Genomic DNA, 23,954 nt, shown 5'->3' with positions numbered 1-23,954 from the left:
TACAAGAAACTTAATACTCAAACTGACAAAGAACTAAGGCTAAGAGAAATGGAGCTCAAGTGTGAGCTAGAAATGAAGAAATTGTCTGTTGAGAATGCTTCTCTCTCTGGCTCCTCTAGAAGTTCCAGTCCTAAAAGACCCCGAATGCCTAAAGAATTGATTGGTATGTATGAGCCTAAATTGGATGTGTTGGATTGGTTGTCTACGTTTGAGTATAATCATGGGCTCCAGAACCTCACAGGTAATGAGTTACTCACCTGGTTGTTCTCTAGGCTCCCCCCTGTTGCAACTGATGCAGTAATGGAGTTGGGGGAGGAGGATAGGAAAGAGTATGAATGTGTGAAACTAGCTTTGATAGCTAGGTTTGGGAAGACCCCTTCCCAGAATCTTAGGAGGTTTAGAAGCCTCAAAAAGCATGATGGTACCCCTTGGGCTACCTGGGTGTGTGAAGGGTTGAAAAACTTAGAGGGATGGATTAAGGATTACAAAGTGAACACTTATGAAGGAATGAGAAATCTTGTAATGATGGAGTCAATTTATGATGCCTGCTCTCCTGAGCTCAGACAGCACTTGGCTGATTCACAGGAATTCGATCCTAGAAAGCTAGCTAAGGCTGCTGACTTGTGGGTTGCCAACAGGGCTACTCACAAGGATTCTGGGGTAACTCAGAAGAAGGATGAGGGGAGACAGCCTAAGAAAGACTCCAAAGAGAATTCTAATAATTCCAATTCCCAAGAGGGCCCCAAACCACACCATAAGGGTAAGCCACCTGGGAAACCACAGCAGAGTAGTATACCTTCTGGTGCCAAACCAGAAGGAGGTCAGAACAAGCCTCCATTCCAAAGGACCTTTGGATCCTGTTATGTTTGTAAGGCTACTGACCATGTGAAAGGAGATCCCAGATGTAAGGGTAAACCTTCAGGGATCCAGCTTGTCTCCTTAGCCTTCGCTCCAGAGGAGGAAGTCCCTATGGCAAGTGGAAACTTTCTACTACTGGCTGATGAACCCACTGGAGTCTCAGCCAGTGTTTCTTTAGTCTCTCTGGGGTTGTGGGAACAACAGAATTTAGATGTCTATAATTCTATCCCAGATAATACTAAAGAGTATTATAAGGACAGTGTCCACGTGAATGGTCAGGAGACTCCTGCCATCAGGGACACTGGTGCCAGCATAACTGTGGTGGATGAATCATTTTTCAAGGCAGAGGATGTTGCTAAGGCACCCAAATGCCTCACCAAGTTAGCTGGAGGGCCTGTGCAGATGTGTCCCCAGTTACCAGTTCTCATCCAGTGTAATGATATGGCTGTGAAGATACCTGTCAGTATACAATGTGAAGTACCAGGAAGGGTTCTGTTGGGTAAGACCTGAAAGCTCTTGGAGTTGTGTCACATACCCCCAGACCTCCTAGTAAAAGGTTACAGGAGCTCACAAAACCTGCAAGAGAGAAAACCCTGCGAGGTTTATCTCAGGAGATGATGACAGAAATCGCTCCTCTTCCACTGGAGCAACTTACTGCAGTGGCTACCAGATCAGGAGCCAAGGGGCAACCCAAGACTCCTAGGAAAAAGCCTACAGCAAGCACTCCAGTGCTTCCAAAAAGGACTTCCCCGAGGTTGTCCAAAGTTACACCTGTAACTCCACCTCCAGCTGAGGCTGAGAGGGAGGTACAACCCTGTCTGGTTGAACTAGACTCTGAAGAAGAGCTAGTAGGAGGCCCAGAACTTATTGGAGACCTGGACCCGGCTGACCATCCTGAGCTGCAGTCTTTACTGGCAGAAGGTGGACCCAGCAGGTCAGCTTTTCGTAAGAGACAAAGAGAATGTCCAACTCTGGAGGGCCTTCGCCAGCAGGCAGCTTCTCAGGCTGATGGGCAAGAGCCTGGGAAGTATAGGTTACACTGGGAAGATGGCCTCTGCTACAGTGAACCAACTGGATCTGAACCTGGAGCCTACCAACGCCTGGTAGTGCCCCAGGAGAACAGACAACAGTTCTTGCAACTAGCCCACGAGATTCCTTTGGCTGGTCACTTGAGTTTCAAGAAGACCAAGGAAAGGCTCTCCCTCTACTTTTATTGGCCAAAGATGGGGGCTGAAGTAGATAGATATTGCAGGAGCTGCCATACCTGCCAGACTTCTGGTAAGGTTGGTTCCAAGAATGTGGCACCTTTAGTGCCTCTCCCAGTTGTGGGAGTCCCATTTGAGAGGGTAGGGATTGACATTGTTGGTCCCCTTGATCCTCCAACCTCCTCAGGCAACAGGTTTATCTTTGTTGTAGTAGACCATGCTACTAGGTACCCTGAGGCAATTCCTATGAGGACTGTTACAGCTCCGGCCGTAGCTAAGGCCCTCCTTGGTATTTTTACCAGGGTTGGGTTTCCTAAGGAGGTGATCTCTGACAGGGGGTCAAATTTTATGTCCCACTACATGAAAGCCATGTGGAAAGCCTGCAGAGTTACCTACAAGTTCTCAACCGCATACCACCCTTAGACAAACGGATTGGTAGAAAGGTTTAACAGAACCATGAAGAGCATGTTAGGTGCTTTAGAAGAACCCCTTAAAAAGAAGTGGGACCTTCTACTGCCATGCCTTCTCTTTGCTTATAGAGAAGTCCCTCAGGAGGGAGTAGGTTATTCTCCCTTTGAACTTCTCTATGGCCATCCAGTCAGAGGCCCCTTGGCCCTGATTAAGGAGGGGTTGGAGAGTGATCCTTCCCCCAAGCCAGTTAGAGTGACTGACTATGTGATAGGTCTACGAAGGAGAATGTCACACATGATGGCAGAAGCAAGTGACAACTTGAAAGCTGGACAAGCTCTGATCAAACATTGGCATGATCAGAAGGCTAACATGGTTGAGTTTACTCAAGACCAGCTAGTTCTAGTTATGCTTCCAACAAGGCAGAGGGCCTTGCAAGACAAATGGATGGGACCCTTCAAGGTTGTGGGAAAACTTGGAGAGGTCAACTATCTGGCGTATCTGGGCAAACCCAGGGAAGCTCCCAGAGTCTTCCACACCAACCGCCTCAAAGCCTATGTCTCTAGACCAGAAGTAGGAGCATTGCTCCTAGCTTCATCAGAAGAGGAGGAGGAGAGTGAAGCTCTACCTGACCTCCTGAGAGGCTTACCTTTGGATGAAAAGGTTGAAGGAGTTGATCTCTCTTCAGATCTGACACCTGAGCAACAGGAGGAGTGCAAAGCTATGTTAAATCAGTTTGCCCCTCTGTTCTCACTTTCACCAGGCTTGACCCCGTGGGGACAGCATGATATACTCACTGGTGACTGTCTGCCAGTCCAAACCAGAGGATACAGAATGTCAGAACATGTCAGAACCCACATCAACGGTGAGGGCAAGAAGATGCTTGATCTCGGGGTAATAGAGCCCTCTACTACTCCATGGTCTAGCCCAGTGGTGTTAGTACCAAAGGCAGGATCCAAAGAGTTGAGATTCTGTGTGGACTATAGAGCTCTCAATGCAGTCACCAAGACTGATGCCCACCCTTTGCCAAGGACAGATGAGTTGGTGGATAAACTTAGTGCAGCCAAGTACCTCAGCACACTGGACCTCACGTCAGGCTATTGGCAAATAGCCCTGACAGACCATGCCAAGGAGAAAACTGCATTTTCTACCCCAGTTGGCCTATACCAATTCAAGGTTATGCCTTTTGGACTAAAAAATGCACCTGCAACATTCCAAAGGATGGTGAACCAAGTTCTAGCTGGGATGGAGGACTTCTGCATGGCATACTTGGATGACATTGCAGTCTTCAGCCACTCCTGGGAGGAACAGGTGACCCACTTAGGACATGTTTTGCAGGCTCTTGAGCAGGCCAATCTGACCATAAAGGCAAGCAAATGCCAAATTGGACAGAGTAAAGTGGTCTACCTTGGACATGAGGTAGGAGGTGGGGAGATAAGGCCTTTGCTCAGCAAGATTAAAGCTGTGCAAAATTGGACAACACCTACTACTCAGACCCAGGTGAGAGCCTTCTTAGGCCTCACTGGGTATTACAGGAATTTCATTGAGAACTATGGGACCATATCTTCTCCACTGAATGTGATCTCCTCTCCAAAATTCCCTAAGAAGGTCAAATGGAATGGGGAATGCAATCAGGCCTTTGAAAACCTGAAGAAAGCTCTTTGCCAAGCTCCAGTACTCCGAGCTCCTGACTACCACCAAACTTTCATTGTACAAACTGGTGCTTCCAATGTAGGTATAGGTGCAGTTCTTAGCCAACTGGATGAGAAGGGTAGGGAACACCCCATTTGCTTCATCAGTAGAAAACTGAAGGATCCTGAAACAAGGTGGGCAACAATAGAAAGAGAATGCTTTGCTATTGTGTGGGCACTGAAGAAGTTTAGGCCATACTTGTATGGTTCTACTTTTGTCATTCAGACTGACCACAAACCCTTGAGATGGTTAATGCAAATGAAAGGGGAAAATCCAAAACTATTGAGATGGTCAATCTGCCTCCAAGGGTTTGATTTCACCATTGAGCACAGTTCAGGGTGTCACCATCAAAATGCTGATGGACTCTCTAGGATGTATGTCATCGACTAAAGGTATGAGGTTCATCCAGGAGTGGATTAAATCCTCCTGTCCCTTAGTCTGGGGGGGGGGCGAGTGTTAGGGAGAATTCTCTGTTTAGGCTGAATTTCCTAACCTAGTGAGTCCCCCATCAGCTTTGCTGGATTTTTGGGGTTTATTTTTTTCTCCTGCCAAGAGTGAGACTCTTTTACCCTCACTCTTGGACATGACTTGAGTGTGTTTCTGTGACTTGCTATGTGCTTATGGGCTATGGGGTATTTTTTCACCATAGGCTATCATTGGTTTTTGAATGTGTGTTACACAGCACCCTCAGTGCAGTAACACAGGGGTGTCATAGTGACCCCCAAACATAGACTCCACACCCTGGGATTGACTACTGTCTCCCTGGGTCTGTAAAGTCACAATTGACTTTACTAGTCTTAACTTAGGTATTTAACCAGTACAAACCATCATACTGTGGAAGTACTGGTAGGGGCAATTAGATTGCCCCTGGGTCTGTTGTCGAGGGGGTACTGTCCCGTCCCCCCTCACCGAGTTTCTGGCTGGTGGCAGTGGATACCACGGAAATATTCCACCGGAATATTTCCCAATGGGATTTCCCATTGATTTTAATGCACCACTTTTTGGTGCAATGTTAAAGATACCGCCGGTTTATTTATTTAATATAAATTCACCGGTTGGGATTTTTTGCCAGAACTCACCGCCAAAATGGCGTCTAGGTTCACTTCAGTAACCCTGAACCCGAGTCGAGCCTTTGTTCCACTTTTGGCGGGCTTCTGCACAGAAGCCTTCCAAAGTGGTGCCATTCTGTCTGAGTACCACAGGGGGTGTGGGAGGGGGTTTAGGCACCCTGGACTGAGTTGCCTTGCCGCCCCGCTCACCACTTAGCATGTTTGAGTGACAGCTAGGCTGTATGAATGGGGCTTTGCTGCATAAAAGCAGGGTTTTTGGGACTGGTTCTTCAGAAGTCGCCACAGGACCTAAGAAGCCGAAGAGGGAGAAGCTGAGCCGACCTGCCAAGACGACACCACCGGTGGAGCCCTGCGGAACCGTCTCACCACTTTTCCCAACGACAGAGGAGATCTCCAGCCGGGAGAGTCTTCTTCCCTTGACTGGTGGGGACAACCAGTTTCTGCCTTCTTTTCGCCTCCCTGAAGCATCTCGTGGCCGCCTTGCCTGTGCCAAGCACCCCGGCAACCGGGATACCACTTTTTACCTCAACCGCGAAAGAGGGGTAACATCCTTTTAACCGGAAAAATCCACGGCTGGTTTCTTCCCTGGTAGTGCAACGACCTTCAGCTTTCCTACACGTCGAGATCTTCTCTTCCTCTGGACGACGCCGCGACTTGCACCCACTACCAGGAACAACCGCCACCGCTGGAGGATCCTTTCCATTTTAAAGGTACCGTGTTCCGCCCGGCTTCCCTTGCCACCGATTGTACGGGGTAGATTTAGCCCTCGGCTCTCGAACCTGGGTAAGCCTGGGACACCCTAACTAAACTTTTCTAAACTTGGTAAAACCTTTCCTACTCACCTGTAAAGACTTGTGACATTGTGTGATCTTGGACATCTTTTCGCCTGGCTTTCCCTAGAGTGGGCCTGGCAACCGAACTTCCTTGCTCCGCAATAGACTGCCTTTCTAAACTTACTGTGAATCTCTGAAAAGTGTTTTACCTTGCTGTTTTCATTACTTCTGCCTTTTCCCTCCCTTTTTAACTAACTTGTTGGAGTGCTATCTAACGTTAAGCGCTCACCTCTGTTTGGAAATAAGTGGTGTTAACTTAGACTTGTCCAACAAATAACTAGGGATGTACATATAAGTAATAGTGACTGTGTTTTGACTTACTTACCTTTTCTGTGCTAGTGTAATTTATGAGTGTGTCTTTTAAATAAATAATTATATACTTTTACACCTAGCTCTGGTCAGTGTTTGCTTGTACTACTGTGCCTCTGTACCTATTATGTATGCTCTATATACTGCCTAACTCTTCTTGAGGGAAGTCTGACTGCTCAGCCACACCTACCAGGTAAATCTGGGTGGTACAGACTGCTACCAAGTGGGTTTACTGCCAAACACCTGTAGTCTTAAATCTTTTGCAGTGGTCCCAGAGGGAACTGCACGGGTTTCTGCCTAACAACGCGGCACCAGACTCCTCACTCCCCGAAGAGATAACAACATGGGAGGGGAGCTGGGCCTTGCGTCTCCGGCTGGCGGTGGGATCCCTGCCGCTGTGCTCCACAGCACCGTCTCCGCCCTCTTCATCAGTTGACGCTGCAGACAGGGAGAGAGAGAACACAGACATCAGGGCACTGTACAATGGTCTGATACACACATGACAGTTGCACATGAGTGGCAGTGTCAAACTTCACACATGACATCACACTCCCCAACACACATATCATTTGAACCCACACACGCGCAAATCAACAGGAATGTTGCAGCAGGCAGCACCATCCATACACATACAATAGCATGAGCATCCGAAGGGTAGCCTGACGTCACATGCAACACGGGGAGTGCCGAACACATGCACACACGCCACCAGACATACATGCATCTGTACATCTCCACCACCTGTCGCAGTGAAATCATCGGCATCCATGTCACATCTGCCAATCAGCCTCCTACATGTTGGTGTCACATGCATCCATGGTGTATCACAGTGGCACACATGTCAAATACACACACACGCACATGTACATTGTGCACATACATGAAGGTGGAACCAGCATCCATGTGTCACACCACAACCATGCCACAGTACATACACAGAAATGTAAACATGTGTGCACCCACACATGCATTTGGGTACCATGCATTTGAACACATACACCATTGATGTGCCTCACACATGACTGGACTCACATGCGGCAGGCTCATGTCCCTGTACTTACACATCCATACATGGGCCTACAAAGACATATGTCCAACCTGCCCACTCCTGCCACACCTCAACATGCACAGCGTCCAATCAGTACGCATGTACACTTACCGCTCGACTCCGGACGTGTCTGCCTCTGAAGGATCTGGAGGTGGAGTGCTGGGTGTAAGCGTTCCAGGACCCTCATCTGGATGTTGGTAACGCAGACCCAGCACCCCTCTGCATGCTCTGCCTTCAAGAGGTGCCGGGCCTTGCTGTGGTTCCTGGACCATCGCATGTGGGTGTTGAGGTGCAACCTGTAATTAGTTAATATAGTTTAAAATTGCTTGTCTATTGTGCATTCATGTGACGTGTGGTGCTTTGTGGCCTTTGAAAGCATCTACTGTCTGTTCCAGCTGGGCCCTTCAAGCTTGTCTCGTGTATGTGTTTGCAGCTTGGGGTCCTGACTCACATAGGCCACTCCTGCTTCCCTTATCCATGGGCTCGCAAGGATGGTTCGGTGTAACAACCATTTACACAAGGGCTTTGGACTTTCGTCATATCTGTGGCCTGTCTGCTGCTGTACTACTTGTGTTAACACCCCTAGTGTGGATTAAGTGGGTTTTCTCCACGGCATGTCTGCAATCAATTTGGGTGAGTACTTGATTGATATCCCCATTAATTGATGTGGATTGTGATGTATGTTCTTTTCTTGCCTGTATATGTGCTTGATGCACTTCATGCTGTAGACAGTAGCCTGCACCCTTTGGCTATCAAAGTCACACTGATGGTGGGAGGAGTTCAGATATAGGTCTCGGACATGGCCCAGTGACAACCAGCATGGAGACACACACACAGGGAACTTTCCAGCCTTATTAATATCTTTTATGCCCTTTCTGCAGGAAAATGAGCTTCCACACTACCTATCGCATCAGGCACAGGGCCAAGTACTACTGAAACCTGGCCACATTCGGTGGTGCACACGTGCGCATGCGTGCCCAGCAGAAGCTCAGGGCTTGTGCTCAGACATCCAACAGAAACAGACGTGTTTCCAGGAGCTCCAAGCAAGGTGAGCAGCACAAGGGGCCACACCGCAGACAACCTTCCACCAGTCCACTTGCACATGCATGCTAAGTAGCGCCAGTGCTGTGGAGCTTGACCAGGCATTGTTGTAGAAGCGCACAGTACAGCTAAGATGCGTAGAGGAACAAATGCCAAGTAGCTTTACAAGTTGTCAGGGGCACACGCAGGGGCCGTCGCACATATCCTCGAGTCCCCACTGCTCCAAAGAAGCTGAGGTATTAGCGCAGTAGCGTTCCTAGCCAGAAACTAATACAGCACACAGGGACACCCAACGAGGCACAGACTCGTGTTCAGTGCATATCATTTGCATGTGCAAATTGCCATGTGCACTACCTATTGAAATCCGTTCATGCCAGAACACGACTTGTACTGAAGTCGCACCTCGCTATGCGCGTCTCGCAGCTCACCCAGGGACCATTCTATCATGTGTGATTCTTGACGCATTGGTCTTCCATTTACCACGCGCCCATGTGCGCCTGCCTTACTGCATTGACAGTGTATGAACCATCACGGGGGAAAGCTAAAGTATACGTACAAAGTAGCAGACAAGAGTGTTTGTTTGTGGAGAAGTCACTTCGTTTGGGGCATGAATGGTGTTGTGTGTGTGTTGTAAACAGACACAGATTAGTAACTCATGCTCTCTTTGCAGCATTGAACTGCTCCTATTACCGGACCTGAGAGTGCGCAGGCAGGAGGCCAGCACTCACCCCAGAGATATGTCTCTCTTTGGCTTGCATTTGACTCATTTAGTACAATGTGCACGAAGAAAATGGTGTCTATGATTGAGTATGTGTTATTGTCAATAGTTGTATTTTGTATTTTGCCTACTTTCCCTTGCCAATCCAACTCCCCTCTCCTGCCCCTCTTTCCGGTTATCTTGAATACCAATGCCTGTCCAAACAACGGATCCCTGACCCTCTTTGCCCGCCGGGGTCTCGGAGGCCTGTTTAAGTTTTACCTTGCAGGCGCCCAGACCACAGAGGGGGTGATTGGTTCGTGCCACTTCTGTGCCTGAGACCGGAGCTGTAACACTACCCATCAGTTAATGCATCCTCATTGTATATTGTGTCCTGAAAATGGTACCCATCCTGTTGAACCATTGTTAAACTGTGCTACCTTGGATTTTCTGCTTGTACATCTTCTTGGACATTTTTTGCAACTTCAAGGCATCTACTGGAGACTCTTCCAGGGTTTTTTGTGCCTAGAGAATTTTTCCCTGGTTTGGGGGTTTGGCTCCTTGGAGTTCTCTGCGATTTGGTATTTTTACCAGTCAAGGTGGCCTCTGAGGGGGCTGGACCCTATTTACACGCAAGGTGGAACATAAAGACCAAGGGGTAGGGGGATCCTGTAGCCAGGTAGTCTAGAAGGAAGAAGGCTACATACCGCAGACACAGTTGTTCAGAAGGTCATGGTGATGTGTATATGAGGGAGGGCATTTTGTTGGTAGACAGTAAGCTTGGACTACAGTGTTTGGGCACTCTCTGACATTGTCATTTTGGTGTACTATGTACATGATGCGTTCTGCTGGTCAATGACTGTTCCTGTGTTTAATTTACTTTTCAGGTGTCAGTGGGTTGTTGTGGTTTGATATGCTGGGGTGTACACATGGGCAATGTTTGCATGTGATGTGTAAAGGACACTGAGGGTCACTTGATTACACATGCATATATTGAGTGCATGTCCCTACTGACACACACAGTTACACAATGCTCCACCACACGTACAACCACCCTTCCATGCCCACAGGTGTACACAGATTGCCTTCTCAGGCACGCTGTGTCCCTGCAGCGCATGATCAATTGCCATTTGGGGATCGTGTACATGCGTCAATAGGTTGTTTATTTAGTTTGTCCTTTTGATGTGATGCTCAAGGTGTATCCCTAACACAATGGCTGCACACTGTGCTGTGTGCTGACCAGTGTGTTGCAGGAGACACACACAGCAGACGGGTTAGGGAGTAGCGATTTTGGCTTGCCCAATGTGGAAGTTCTTGCAATTACGGAAACTTGGCTCCATAATGCAGCAGGATCTGCCCTCATGCTAGCTGTCCCTGACGGCTACACCATAATCAGACAAGACTGTGATAATGCACAAGGTGGCGGCATTGTGATTATTTCTAAAACGGCTCTTGGTCTCAGACTAGCCCCTACCCAGCCTCTACAATCATGTGAAACCCTCACTGCCAAAATGCAGATAAACAAGTCGCAATCCATTACCATACACCTTATATACAGACCACCCGGCCCTCTTGGTACCTTTGAGGAAGACTTGCATAATATAATTATGAACAACCTGAAACCTACCACGCAACTACTTATATTAGGTGACATCAACTTAGGATTTAACGACCAAACGGACAAAAATGCCACAGAAATAGCTAATACGATCAAAGCACTAGGCCTTACCCAAAAAGTCACTACACCCACCCACCTTAAAGGGAGAATATTGGACTGGGTAGAGGACTTTAACTGTTGTGCCACTATCACTTCCATCCTGCCTTTAGCATGGACAGACCATTCTCTGATCTCCTTTCACTTATCCACTATCAGACCCACTCCACTGGCTCGACCACAAGCGCCACCATGCCCAACCAGAAGCAATAAAAGTATCACGGTAGAAAAAATCATCCCCGCCATACTGTCTACTCTCAACGCACTGCCTGATAATCTCGACCCCAGCAGCCTAGTTCAGGAATTTAACATTATGCTCACCACATTGGATAAAATTGCTCCTATCAAACTCAGACCGAGCAAACCCATAGCCCACCTAAACAAGTGGTTCACCCCACAACTCAAAGACCTTTGCACCTTAAAGAACAAAAGTGAAACAAATTGGAGACTATGCCCCTCTAGTGAGAATAAAGCCAAATTAACTCCACTCTCCTCACAGTACAAAAAGGAAATCTGCCAAGCAAAACGCGACTCCTACGACAAACGTATTGCTAATTCAAACGCAAGCATGAAAGAACTCTTCTGCATACTTAAAGAACTTGAGTCCCCTATTGCTATCCCGGACGTCTGCACCAAGGACAAATCCTGGTGCACAGATATCCAACAAGCCTTAGCGCATAAAATTGATACACTTCAGAATAAAATTCAACTAAAAAAGAAGGCTCTAAACCTACAGCATTCGCCTAACACTCTCCTGCCCAACATGCCACTACCGGCACATAATACCACATTCCACTTCTCTAAAATGTCCATCCTAGAGGTAGAAAAAATTATCCTATCATTGAAACCCTCAAACTGTAAAGGTGATATCTGCCCTGCACAGCTAATAAAAGACACTGCTAGAGAACTCTCCCCATTTATAACCAAATTGATAAATGCTTCATTTGCTACAGGTACTATACCTGCCAACCTCAAGCAATCCTGGGTGCTACCACTCCTCAAGAAACAGACACATGATCCCCTCATCCCTACTAACTACCGGCCTATTACCACGGTTCCTTTTTTACTAAAAATACTGGATAAGGCCACCTACACTCAAATTCAGAAGCATTTAGAATTGCACAAACTCCTGGGCAACAGACAATCTGGCTTCCGTCCACTGCACGGAACTGAGACTGCCCTAATTGACCTTAAGTCCCAGTTAGACGAGTTGAGAGACAAAGGTAGGACAGTACTCCTGCTTCTACTCGACCTCTCCGCTGCATTCGACCTGGTCAACCACAAGGTCCTATGTCGGCTCCTTGACTCTGCAGCTCACTTCTCCATGGACGCTATCAAGTGGATTGAGTCCTTCTTGAGTGATAGGACCATGAGTGTCTTCTCCCCCTCAGCATCAGCCGATCCTACACCTCTCCTATGTGGTGTTCCCCAAGGATCCTGCGTCTCGCCTACCCTCTACAACATCTTCACTAAGCCACTGTTCGACGATCTGGACCAGCTGGGTATCACCTACACTAACTATGCAGATGATACTCAGATTCTTCTACCACTTTCTGGGGATTACGGTACGGACATGGGCCTAGTGAACAAAGTTTACCTTATCATCCAAGCATGGATGGCCACACACGGTCTATGCTTGAATGATGATAAGACTGAACTAATAATATTGAGCTTGCAGGCCAACATTAAAAAACTAGGTCAAGAATATTCATCTTTCAATATTGACGGCAATACTATTAAAGTCTCCAAGGAAGTAAAAACCTTGGGATTCTACTTGGACTCCACACTATCCTTTGACAAGCAGGTCAAATCCCTTACCTCGGCTACGGCTTACACATGCAAACTTATTAGAACTGGTAAACCGTTCCTCTCTGACAATAGTTGTCTGATCCTGGCTAGAGCTCTTATACTCTCTAGAATCGACTATTGCAATGCCCTCTACATTGGGGCTAACAATTCCACCATTCATAAGCTCCAAACGCTACAGAATAATGCCTTAAGAGCAGCCCTTGGCATAAATAAGAAAACCCACATTTCTGCCTTGAGACGTCAACACGAATGGCTCTCCACATCCAATAAAATACTTCTAAAAACACTCTCTTTGACACACAAAGCCTTGAACAATGCGGCCCGTAGTTACCTTATAGACAAACTTCAGAGAATAACTTCTCTCAGACCCACTAGAAGTGGGAACACCAATTGCCTAAATATCCCCAAATACAAATTTACCACCATCGTGGGTAATGGCTTCACTGTTAAGGCAGCCCAAAGCTGGAATGCACTGCCCCAGGAGTTGAGAGCTGACCAACCATACCCACTCTTCAGAAAAAACTTAATAAAACACATCACTGCCACCAATCCTTAGCTTCCCATCACCTTCTCCCCTGAGGACACTATCCTGCAATTCTGAAACAGTCTATCTTGCTATATTCTTTCTTTATGTAAATACTGCAGCCTATGTATATGTAACCACATAAGATCTATATCCTTAGTGCATGTACCCTTGCTTCAGTCCTATTGTTCATATTGTATATATCCTATAATCATGCAAAATTGTTCATCTTGCTATATGTAAATTCTGTAACCTGTGTATACGCAACCATGTAAGCCTTGCATTTCCTTGTCGTTGCGCCCTTTTACTTACGAGTCTGGTGCGCTTAACAAATGAATAAACAAACAAACAAACAAACAAACATGTGAACAGGCATTCAGTCTTTTGTTTATCCTACCACTGGTGGAAAGCATTTCTGTATGACTTGGTATGTGTGGGAGGTTGTTGGTCAGTCATTTCATCTGATTCCATGTCAGGCGTCATTGTCTCAGGCCACTTTCCATTTATCACATGTCACTTTGTATCGTATTGGACATGTGTTGGGCGTTTGCTGTTGCATGCCATATCATGGTGTGGCAGACTAGGGTGATGTGGGTTGGGAGGGTTTGGGTGACATACCAGTGATTGTCATGGCCTGTTTTGCAGGGGATGGTGTGATACACACCTTGCATGTGTTCCTTTTGGTCACACAGGATTGGTTATGTTTAAGTAGCTAGGGATGCACACAATGTAGTACTTCCGTGGCAACATTCTCAGGGTGTTAAGGTTGTGACAGTTGACTGTCTCATTGTCATCATTGATTGTCACCTGGTATGTGCCAGGCCTGTGTGCACTCTGCAGGGGTGGGAGTTTAGGTGAAAAATGTGGCCACAAGCTGGGTCCGGGCTGCCTCGCCATGTGCCCTTTCCCCTCCCATGGCAAGCACCTGTGCATGTGGTTGGGGATGTGGGGGCACCACAATGTCCACCGGTACGTCCCGCCGTGTTGCAACATTGTGCAGGACACATGCTGCCACAATGATCCTGCACACTACTGGGGGTGCATATAGTAGCTGGCCGCCAGAGCGGTCAAGGGAGCGGAAGCGTGACTTGAGCACTCCAAATGTGCGCTCCACTATGGCCCTGGTTGCAATATGGGCAGCGTTGTATCTTACCTGGGGTGGTGTGGTGGGGTTACGGATTGGTGTCATCATGTGGTTGCTCAGAGGGTAGGCACTGTCCCCTGGGGAGGTGATAATGGTTGTGATTAGTTGGGTTTGTGTATTTGTCTGTGTGTGACATGCATGCATGTGCACAGGCATTTGTACTCACCTAGGTGCCATGTGTCGCCATGCTTCCCAGCTTCCAGGGCCTGGGTCAGGGCAGACATTCTGTATATAAAACTGTCATGGGTTGAACCAGGGTAGTTTGCATAGACAGAAGTGATGATTCCCTTGGCATCGCATACAACTTGCACGTTGATGGAATGCCAGTGCTTGCGGTTTCGATAGATGTACTCGGTATTGGAACACACATACTGGATTTCTACCACACCCTTCTGGTAATGTGGCAACATGTAAATTAGTTAGGCCGCATTCATATGCATCTTTAGCAAAAACATCTTTAAATTCCAAAAATATTTTCCTTAATTCATTTTTATCCTCATCGCTGTCACATGCATCTACTAATTAAATCTGTTCCTATACCATTTTTGAAAATTCTGGGAAATCCTCCAGTGGAGGAATCTCTGCTTTTTTCCAACTGTGTGGCTGTATCTCTCTGTAAAGCTGCCATTTTCAAATATTTTGGCATATCAGCTTCCACTTCAACATGCTGATTTTCTGTTTCATTTTACTATACAATTCTCTTGGTGACAGCACACTGTCTCATTGGAATCATAAGGGTACATAGATATAAATTTTAAAGATCCATTTGGGCTGAGAATCCAGATATTCTGGCAACACACCCGGTGCATCTACATATCGCTCAGGGATATTTCCAATTACGATGTTATTGAAATCTGCAGTATAATGTGAATTTTGTATGGCCATTCCTAATGAAGAATTTTCTTCTAAATGAATATCCTGACACCCTTTATTGTTCACCATAAATTTGACAAATCCTTCTCCAATATCTATCAATGGGGTGTATTCATAATCCAGGTCTTGTTGCTTCATGGACTCATTTAAGCACACAAATGCATCAGAATCGTTCATTTGCTGTCCATTCTTGCACTTTAGCGTTATTGCAACCTGCTTGTTGAATGCAGAAACAGTAGTATCCTTCCTCAGCTGTAATTCAATTGCATATGGGACCAGTTGTGCACAATGATAAGCCTTTCTCTTGTCTTCAAATTCAGGTGCAGGCCCACCTAGCCGGACCCTATTTTTTGATTAAGGAAATTTAACACCATGCACATTCTGTTCATGATATCATTGCCCATGTAAAAATCATTTTGTGTTCCACTCTCTATCCACACATTATGGTAGATGGTTTTCTGCCCAATATTAATCTTCTGCATGCATCTTCCTGCAATATGGTTTTCAAAGTCTGGATTCTCCAAACCAGAGACATTGATTTCTAATTCTAAATGTTGGGATCTCCTCCCTCTCCATTATTTTCTGCAGTAATTTCTCATTAATAGATCTCCTCTCCTGTTCAAGTGCCAAAGTGGCTTTTAACAAATTAGAATGGTAATTTATACCAATGTGAACCCATGGCTACTCATCTTCCATGTGTATTTCAACAAGAGTGGTAATATGTTTTTCTGTGTCTGTTTTAGGAATAGTATTCTGTTTGCATTTCTTTTCTTTCAAATTGAAATGCAATGTGTGCTCATCTATTTCAGTTTTCCATTTATTTCTGGGATCCAAATAAATCTGCACAGATTGTTTTTCTTTTTCCTTTTTGCATTTTATCCTGACACATCAAAATGACAGTAACGCTAGGTACACAGCTATTATGCAGGTATACGTCCACTGCATCATTCGATTTGGCAACAGTGTGGCATTCATTTATACTGCTGTTTTGTGATTTTATTTTCCTAGGTCTCAATGGTTTTTTGGTTAAGGACCACAGTACTCCATTCACCACATCTATGAGAGGAGACAATCTTTTCAGGCAATCTGTCCCCATCAGGAATGCAATTTCACAAATAGATGTGATCAATACTTCCTGTTTCATTCAGTGTTTTCCTATCTTTATGTCAACTTCGGTGACACCCATGATAGGCAGCTCCTCACCGTTAAAGTTATGCACTGGGCCTTCACTCTGCCTCAATGTGATCTGGTTCTGTGGGGATCTCCTTTCATCGATACTTTTTACCAATTCTTTGGACATAATTGTGGCCTGTGCACCGCTGTCATTCATGGCAAAAGTATTACATTTCTCTTCCACAGTGATGGGAGTATAATACCTGTCTTCAACTTCCTCTAACACACACAAAAAGTGTGAATTGTTACTGATTTCAGGACTCACCTTTCTCAGACCTTTTTCACTTTTGGCTAAGACCATTGTTAAATGGAAAGACATTTGTCCCTCCTTTCTGCCCATTTCTGTGTGAGAAACCTTACTCATTTCCCCATATTTAGAGGTCCTTTGGAGTGTGGCGACTGTTTGCCCTTCCATCCGGGGATCATCAGTGTTCATACTACAGTCCTCCAACTGAATATGTGAAGAAACATCACTTGATAATTTGTAATTTTCTAATTCTGTGCATTTGTGGTTATTTGGCATGGTACCAGTCTTTTTAATTCCCTCAAAATCTGTGGCTCAAATAACTCTTCAGGTGACTGATCTGTACCCTCCTTTTGAGTATTTATTGTTTCTGTCTGTGTTTGGTGAGTGTTTTGATTGTCCAGGGAAAGCGTTCTAGCATCCCCACTTACTCTCTGTTCAATTGTATTACCCATGTATGAGTTGTCTTTCTTAAATCTGTCCCTTTGTTCTTTTGGAATCTCATGTTTTCCTTTTTCATTTGTCCAAATCTCCAATGTTTGATTTAACTCCAGGTTAAACCAAACTTCTGTTTTAGATGTATTTGCAATTTCTGTCACATGTTCATTTGTCGGTATTTTCCTTTTTAAATCATTAAACATCTCAGAGTCATTATGCAAAACCAAATCAGGGCAATCTGTCTTTTTAGCATTGCAGGTATCATTAATATATAGTCACTTATTATCGGAAACCACCCGGTCATTGCCTTCTGCCCCCTCCTTTGATGACTGTTTTTGTGCCATACAGAGCTTTCCTATTTGTTCAGCCAACATTTTCACATGGGCCTCCAGACACTGGAATCTTCCCATCTCTCTAAAATCTTCTCTCTGTGTCCTAGGTCGATATTGGTTGTTTTCCACCTGATTGAATCTATTCTGATATCTCTCAGGAGAATGATTTCTATTGGGATTGCTTCTGAATTCTTGATTCATATGTGGAGGGGAGAGGGGTGCACCCATCCTTTGATTGTAGTCCCCTGGTGGTGGCGATTCATTGTATTGACGTTGGGCATAATTCATACTCTGCCTCATGTCCTGTCTCTCATTTTGTGAGTATTGTCCCCTATGCTGATTCCCATTTTCAGTAAATCGATCCACCTATCGGGGTCTATCCTGATTACCATATATCATGGTGTTAGTGTCAAATCTGCTCTGTGTCCCCAATGTCTGGTAGGGACCATTATTTCTTTGATCCTGACTTTGTCTCTGATTATTGTTCATATCTGACATATCAGGCCGATATCCTGCTCGGGGTCTGTCTCCTAAGTACCTAGGGCTAATGTAGCTCTCCCTATTACTAGGATCGTGTGATTGAAACATTGGTGCAGGGCTTGACAACCTCTGTTGATTACCCCTTTGTTCAGGTGTCACATTTTTTTTACCTGGACTTTGAGCAGACTCAAGGGACATTTTGGCTGACCTGATCTCCATCACCGTTGCTGAGGATTCTTTAGATTTTGGTCTAGTGTCTTTCATTTTATCATTCTCTCTGCCCTGACAATATAGCACCTCATATAGTTTTGTACTTTGGTGTACAATCGATTCAAGGGACTTGTCACGGTCAAATTCAGAGACTAACTGTGATATGATGTCTGTCTGTAGCCCATAGAAATAGGCAGTTTTAACTCATTGGAATTGGGGTCAAAAGATACATCAAAGCGAGAAAAGGCTCTTTTTAGGTCTTGCAAAAATTGGCGAGGTGAGTTATTAGGCCCAGCCGTAATTGTGTAAGCAACCTTTTTTGCTTCTTGTGATGAATGGAAAAGAGAAAAATGACGTCTAATCTCTTTTTTAAATTCTGCCCATGAAATTTTCTGCTGTTCATTTAACCCTCTAATGAAACTGGCATTGGGAGCATCCAGAGTTAAGTGAAAGTATTGCCTGTACTGTTCCTTAGGTATCTGGAGGGCTTTAAATATATTGTGTACTGCATCTAAGTGGTTCTCTATGCAGCACTCCCCTCCTTTTTTAAATGGTTTGATTAGAGCCTTAATTGATTTCATTATTTTTATGGGGCTACTCGTTGCTATGCATGGAATTGCACTACTTTGTGATTCAACCCTGGTTTCAGGTTATGGGATTGGTGGCAGCCCCCAATGGGTGTGTCAAATCCCCCAAGAGCGCTGCAACCAAGTTCAGCCACCGGCCCAGCCACTGGGACACTAGTTCTCTGTGTAGAAATAGAATTCACCTCAACTCCATTGAATGTGGTGCCCTGTTGTCTGTCCTGGGACCTGGAAATGCATATTTGCTGTTCCAAATCCTTGCAATTTTTAAGGAGCCTATCTGCCTCCTTTCGCAAATAATTGTTTTCATCACCCATCTTATTAATTACCTCTTGCATATCGACCATTTGCATTTGCCATTAATTGAATTCTTTGTTTCTCTTGTCTCTTTCTTGAAACATTTTAACCATTTCTTGTTCAGCATTTTGAAGATCACTTTCTTTCTCAAAATGTTCCCTTTGTAAAACCTGCATTTCCAAAACAACTTCATCTTTATCTCGTCTAATATGATCTACCAACGCTTTCAAGTGTTTGAATTCTTGCTCACGATCCTCAAACTGTTTCTTGCTTTGAGACAGTTGAGTGTTGAGATCTTTATATTTTGACTGCATGTCCTTTTGACATACCTCCAATTCTGCTCTTAACTTTTCCTCTTTTTCAATTACTCCATCCAGTTCAACTCTTAATCTGCTAATCAGCTTGGTATCATTTTCTTGCATTCACAGACCTGATAGCGCTACCTGTAAAGCCGAAACTATTGTCAATAAAATAAGAGCTTTAACATGAGAGCTTGAAACAGGGGCTTTGGCTGCAAGTTTGTTGTAATGCTTTTCAATGAAGGTTGGCATATGAGGATGGATACATACTAGTTGTCCCCCCAATTTAACGTCCATCGCTAAGTGAAATCAATGGGCTGTTCCTCCCATTCCCACCCATCTCTGCCCATGACACACCTCTTTTTGCTCTCTTTGGCTGTATTTGGCTGTATTTCTACTGTGTGGTGGATTTGTCTGCCATTTTTCCTTTCAAAATTGGCGGTCACCATGTTTTAATGTTACAGAACATTTATTTGACTTGATTATTGGCTTAAAACATATTTACTGCAGCTTTCAAAAAATGTTACTCATTTTACATTATTTTGTATTAAAAATAAAATAAAAAGTTGTCTAGTGGTATGTTTTTGTTTAAAATGGCACTAAAATGTACATCTAGTGATTTGTGTAGTGTTGGTGGAGTGTTTTGATGTAAGCAGCACCTGATTATCTGTGCATTGTGTGATGTCAGTATGATGCGGGTGTTTGAAAATAAAATGTACTTGCGTTCTGATGAACTACTAAACTCTAAATGTCGAAATCTGTTGCTTCAAATCCATCTGGTTATTCAAAGTGGTTGCTTTAATCGTACGGTAATAAGACCTTCTTGGTGTGTGGCTTTGCTGTAGGCGACCTGTTTCTCAGTTAGCTCCTTTAACTTCTAAATTGGAATAAGAAACTAGTAAACTGGAGTATTCTTTTCTTCAAAGCGTCCTTGAGTGCATAACTTTCAGAAGTAGATGCGTGCATCACAGTGCTGTGGGAACCTGCTGAATTGTTCAGGGGTCACAGCCCTTGGGGTTGTTCCTCTGCTTGGAGGCGCAGTGAGATTGGGGTGGGGGGGTTCCGTTTTTTTGTAGAATGTGACTCCTGGGGAGGTGACATCACTTGTTTCACTTGTTTCACTACAGAGCACCTCAGTTCGTAGCCAGGGAGGGGGAGGTCATGCAAGGGATGAGGTAGGGGGCAGCTAGAATCTATACTGTACCCTCCCCACTTACCCACCCCTACATCTACTGGAGTAAGCAGATCCTCGCAGTATATATCAGGAAGGCAGAGGACCAGATTTATCTGATTGGCGTCATGTGTTCAATGCTTTATTATCATGGTTAAAGCTAATATTGACGAAGCTGAGCTGTGCGCAGTGTATATTCACGACTCATCATTTATATTCTAAACTTGCATCTGGTTCGAGTGATAGTATACATAAGTCCCACATAGCTTATTGCTGTTTTAGGGGCACATCGGGGGGCTGATAAGTTGTGTGCTATTGGCAGTTGCTCACACATAAGCGGATCCTTTCTGGTTGTCGGACTTCACATTCTACTGCAGATTTGTATTTTTGTAAGAGATCTGCATGTGTTTTCTGTGTACCCTCTGTGGCTTGCTCCATTGCTTAAGCCTGCTGTGTTCTTTTCATCCTCCCTCTTCGCCAATGGAGGCTGAGCGACCTCTGGTCTTTGGCACCATGTGTTGTGAACCTTCTGCTTGACTGATGTTGCCATCAGTTTTGCTTTTCCTGGATCTACTTCATTGCGCCTCCATAACCTCTGTTGGTTTTAAGTGATTTGTATGCAAGAGGAACACAGTGTCATAGTTTCTTGATGAGTATAAACACATTTTAAAAACGCCTTGGAAAGGCGTTTTCAACTTTCTTTCTGTTGGCATTCTTAGTTTTATTTTGTTTCGGTGTACACGCATGTTTCAATTACTGAATGTGCTTAGCGTGACAGTTTGGTGTCACCCGCCGACGCGCCATGTTGTTTGATTCGGTATCTGGAATGTTGCTTTATGTTCCCTTACACTCGACCAATCACTCTCTAGGTGCGTCAGGAGGCTACCTGCAGTAATCTTTTGTTCCACGCGTTCAAGAGAACTATTCCTGTTTTGGTCTTTTATCCTAATGCAATTACAAAAGGTGCTTGTCTTCACATTTCTCAACATCTAGTGTTTTAAATGACATATGTGTTCTAACACACGTGCTCTTTTCTCACCATCACCCATGCATTCGTTCCAAAAGCTTACTTTCGTTGCAGTGTGTGTATTGTGGTTGTATTTTCCATACCACTCTATAAGTGTGCAGTCTGCAGACCAAGTATAAGAGAAGGAATGAAGGCTTTATTAAGGCTTGAATAAGAATGGGTTGGATTCAGCTCGGACAAGCTGCAGGCTATGGTGTAGACACTTTGCAAAATCGCATTTTCGAGGCCTAGAGCGAATGCTTTGTTCCTCGAGTAATCGTCATTATCATTGTATGGTGAACGGGTGTAGGGAAATACCACTGTTTACTGTTAAATACATTCTTCCTCTCACACTCTCACTTTATTTCTTACCCTCTCACCTTTTCTTCATCATATTTCCTCTTACTCATCATCCATGGCGCCCTCTATCAATGGTGTCCTCCCTTGCTCTATTTCCCTTCTCATTCTATTTCACTTCTCATTCTATTTCACACCTGCACACCTTTTTGCTTCCTCTCCTTACACCCTGGTACCTATATATTACAAAGAACAGCAGCAAACGCCAAAACAATTGGCAGTGACAATGTGTGTTTCCCGTGCATGTCAGTTTTATCTGAAGCCTAACTATAGCTTGGCTCCTGGAGGAGCGTGATCTACCAATGTGCTCGATATAGTAGTCACTGCCCCACCGTTCGAAAATAACTCCCCTGTCCCTATTTTATGCCCGCTTGCCATAAAGTGCAGTTATCGCCACCTATCTAGGAAGGAAGAGAGAGAACATGTCCCTACTTCTCTCTAGCACTTAAGCATAAGCAAGGCTTGCCACCTGAAATATGTGAACTGTCTGTCTAAATACCGTCACAAGTGGTCCTCAAATGTATTCCAATAAACCTTTAATACTCAACACATTTGTGTATCCAAAAGTTGGAAAGCAAGACTACCCCTTGTGATTCCATATTTAATCATATGGTCTTTGCATATGTGTTGATCTGGTTTTTGACTGGTGGTTCCTTATTGCCACCCAATAATTACTCAAAATGCATAGTGCTTAGTGACACCATGTAATTAAATGTCAATCGACTGGTTTCAGCATTAATGTATACATCTCTGCATTATTCAGGACTGGGAACCCTTCCAAGCTGCTCATCGCGTTCACCACGGGCAAAAGCCTGGCTCAGTTTTCACACCTCCTCATTGGGAGTACCCCTTCTCATAAGTTCTGCCAGTATTCCAGATCAAGTTGTCAACATACTTGTATCTGGTTATCAGAGGACATTCATGTAACAATAAATGTAACCTGTGTGCCACTTGCTTGATTCCAATTTTCAGAGGACATAGGAGTACCAGTGGATGTAGCTTGTGTGCATTTCCTGATGTTACTCCTCCGCTTGAATGGGTTTTACTGCGTATTCTCTATCATCTGTGGTATGTTTAAAATGTGGGGGTTCTAGAGAGTAGAACCTATAGGCCTAATGTGTGTCATGCGCCTTGTAGGTAATGCAGGCTGCCAGTCTTAAAGAGTATGTTGGCTTGATTGGAAAGCCAGTTCAGCTCCCTAAGGTTGATGGAAATGTGGCAGAATTTCTTGTTTCCTGGTATGAGTTAGGCTGCAGTGTGTTTGGCAGCCCTTCTTGGTGATAGGTGTGTCACTGCAACAGGGGGCGGGAGGGGCAGGGTATTTCCCCCACTGATGTGGTATATTACTATGGTGAAGAGTGTGTTCCTAAGGTCCTCTGATGAAGGAGGGTTTATTTTCCAGAGTAGGGTTGGCGTTACCAGATGGATTGGGTCTTTTGTTGATATGTTGTTGGAAGGAGAGAATGCTATTTCTAGGGAACCCTGTGATTTGGCAGTAAGGCCAGGTGAGTTGTGAAGCTGTCACATGCATGCTATTTAGCTACCATTGAATGGTATACTACTTGGATGCGTGACTGAGTATGGCAAGTTCCATCTTTGCGGGGACAGTTTCAGGTATGTGCTTGTTATTCAGGCTTGGTTGGTGACAAGGCAATTCCTGAGGCAGGAGATGTTCTAGGTACCACTGACTTTTAGATATCATCCATATGTTTGTAGATGAGCTGTCACAGCCATTGAGATGAGATCCCAATGGCTCCATGTATACATTACAGTTCACCAAGGAGAGTCTTGAGCCTTGGGGGACTCTGTAGGTGACCAGGCAGCAGTCTGACTTGGAGATAACCATCTGGACGGCTTGGTGCCTGTCCGAAAGGTAAGATAGGTGCTGCTCATGTTATCTGGACATAAATTGTTATCCAATAATAACATCTTGTTTAGTTGGGCTTCAGTTTAACAGTGAGTTCATTTAGCAAAACATTTTCTGATGTGAGAAGTTAACATGTTGTAAACCTATAATATTTTCACAGCTTGACCTTTGCTGAGGCAACTAATAGATTCTCTTGAAGCAAGTGTGTTTGGTGTGGGAAACTACATGACTACTCACATGGCAGCAACAAAGGTTTATCAAGGGTATTAATT

This window comes from Ambystoma mexicanum, chromosome 1q (assembly GCF_040938575.1).
Source record: "Ambystoma mexicanum isolate Mex_15411 chromosome 1q, UKY_AmexF1_1, whole genome shotgun sequence".
In the NCBI taxonomy this organism is placed as follows: Eukaryota; Metazoa; Chordata; class Amphibia; order Caudata; family Ambystomatidae; genus Ambystoma; species Ambystoma mexicanum.
This window is presented reverse-complemented; position numbering follows the sequence as displayed.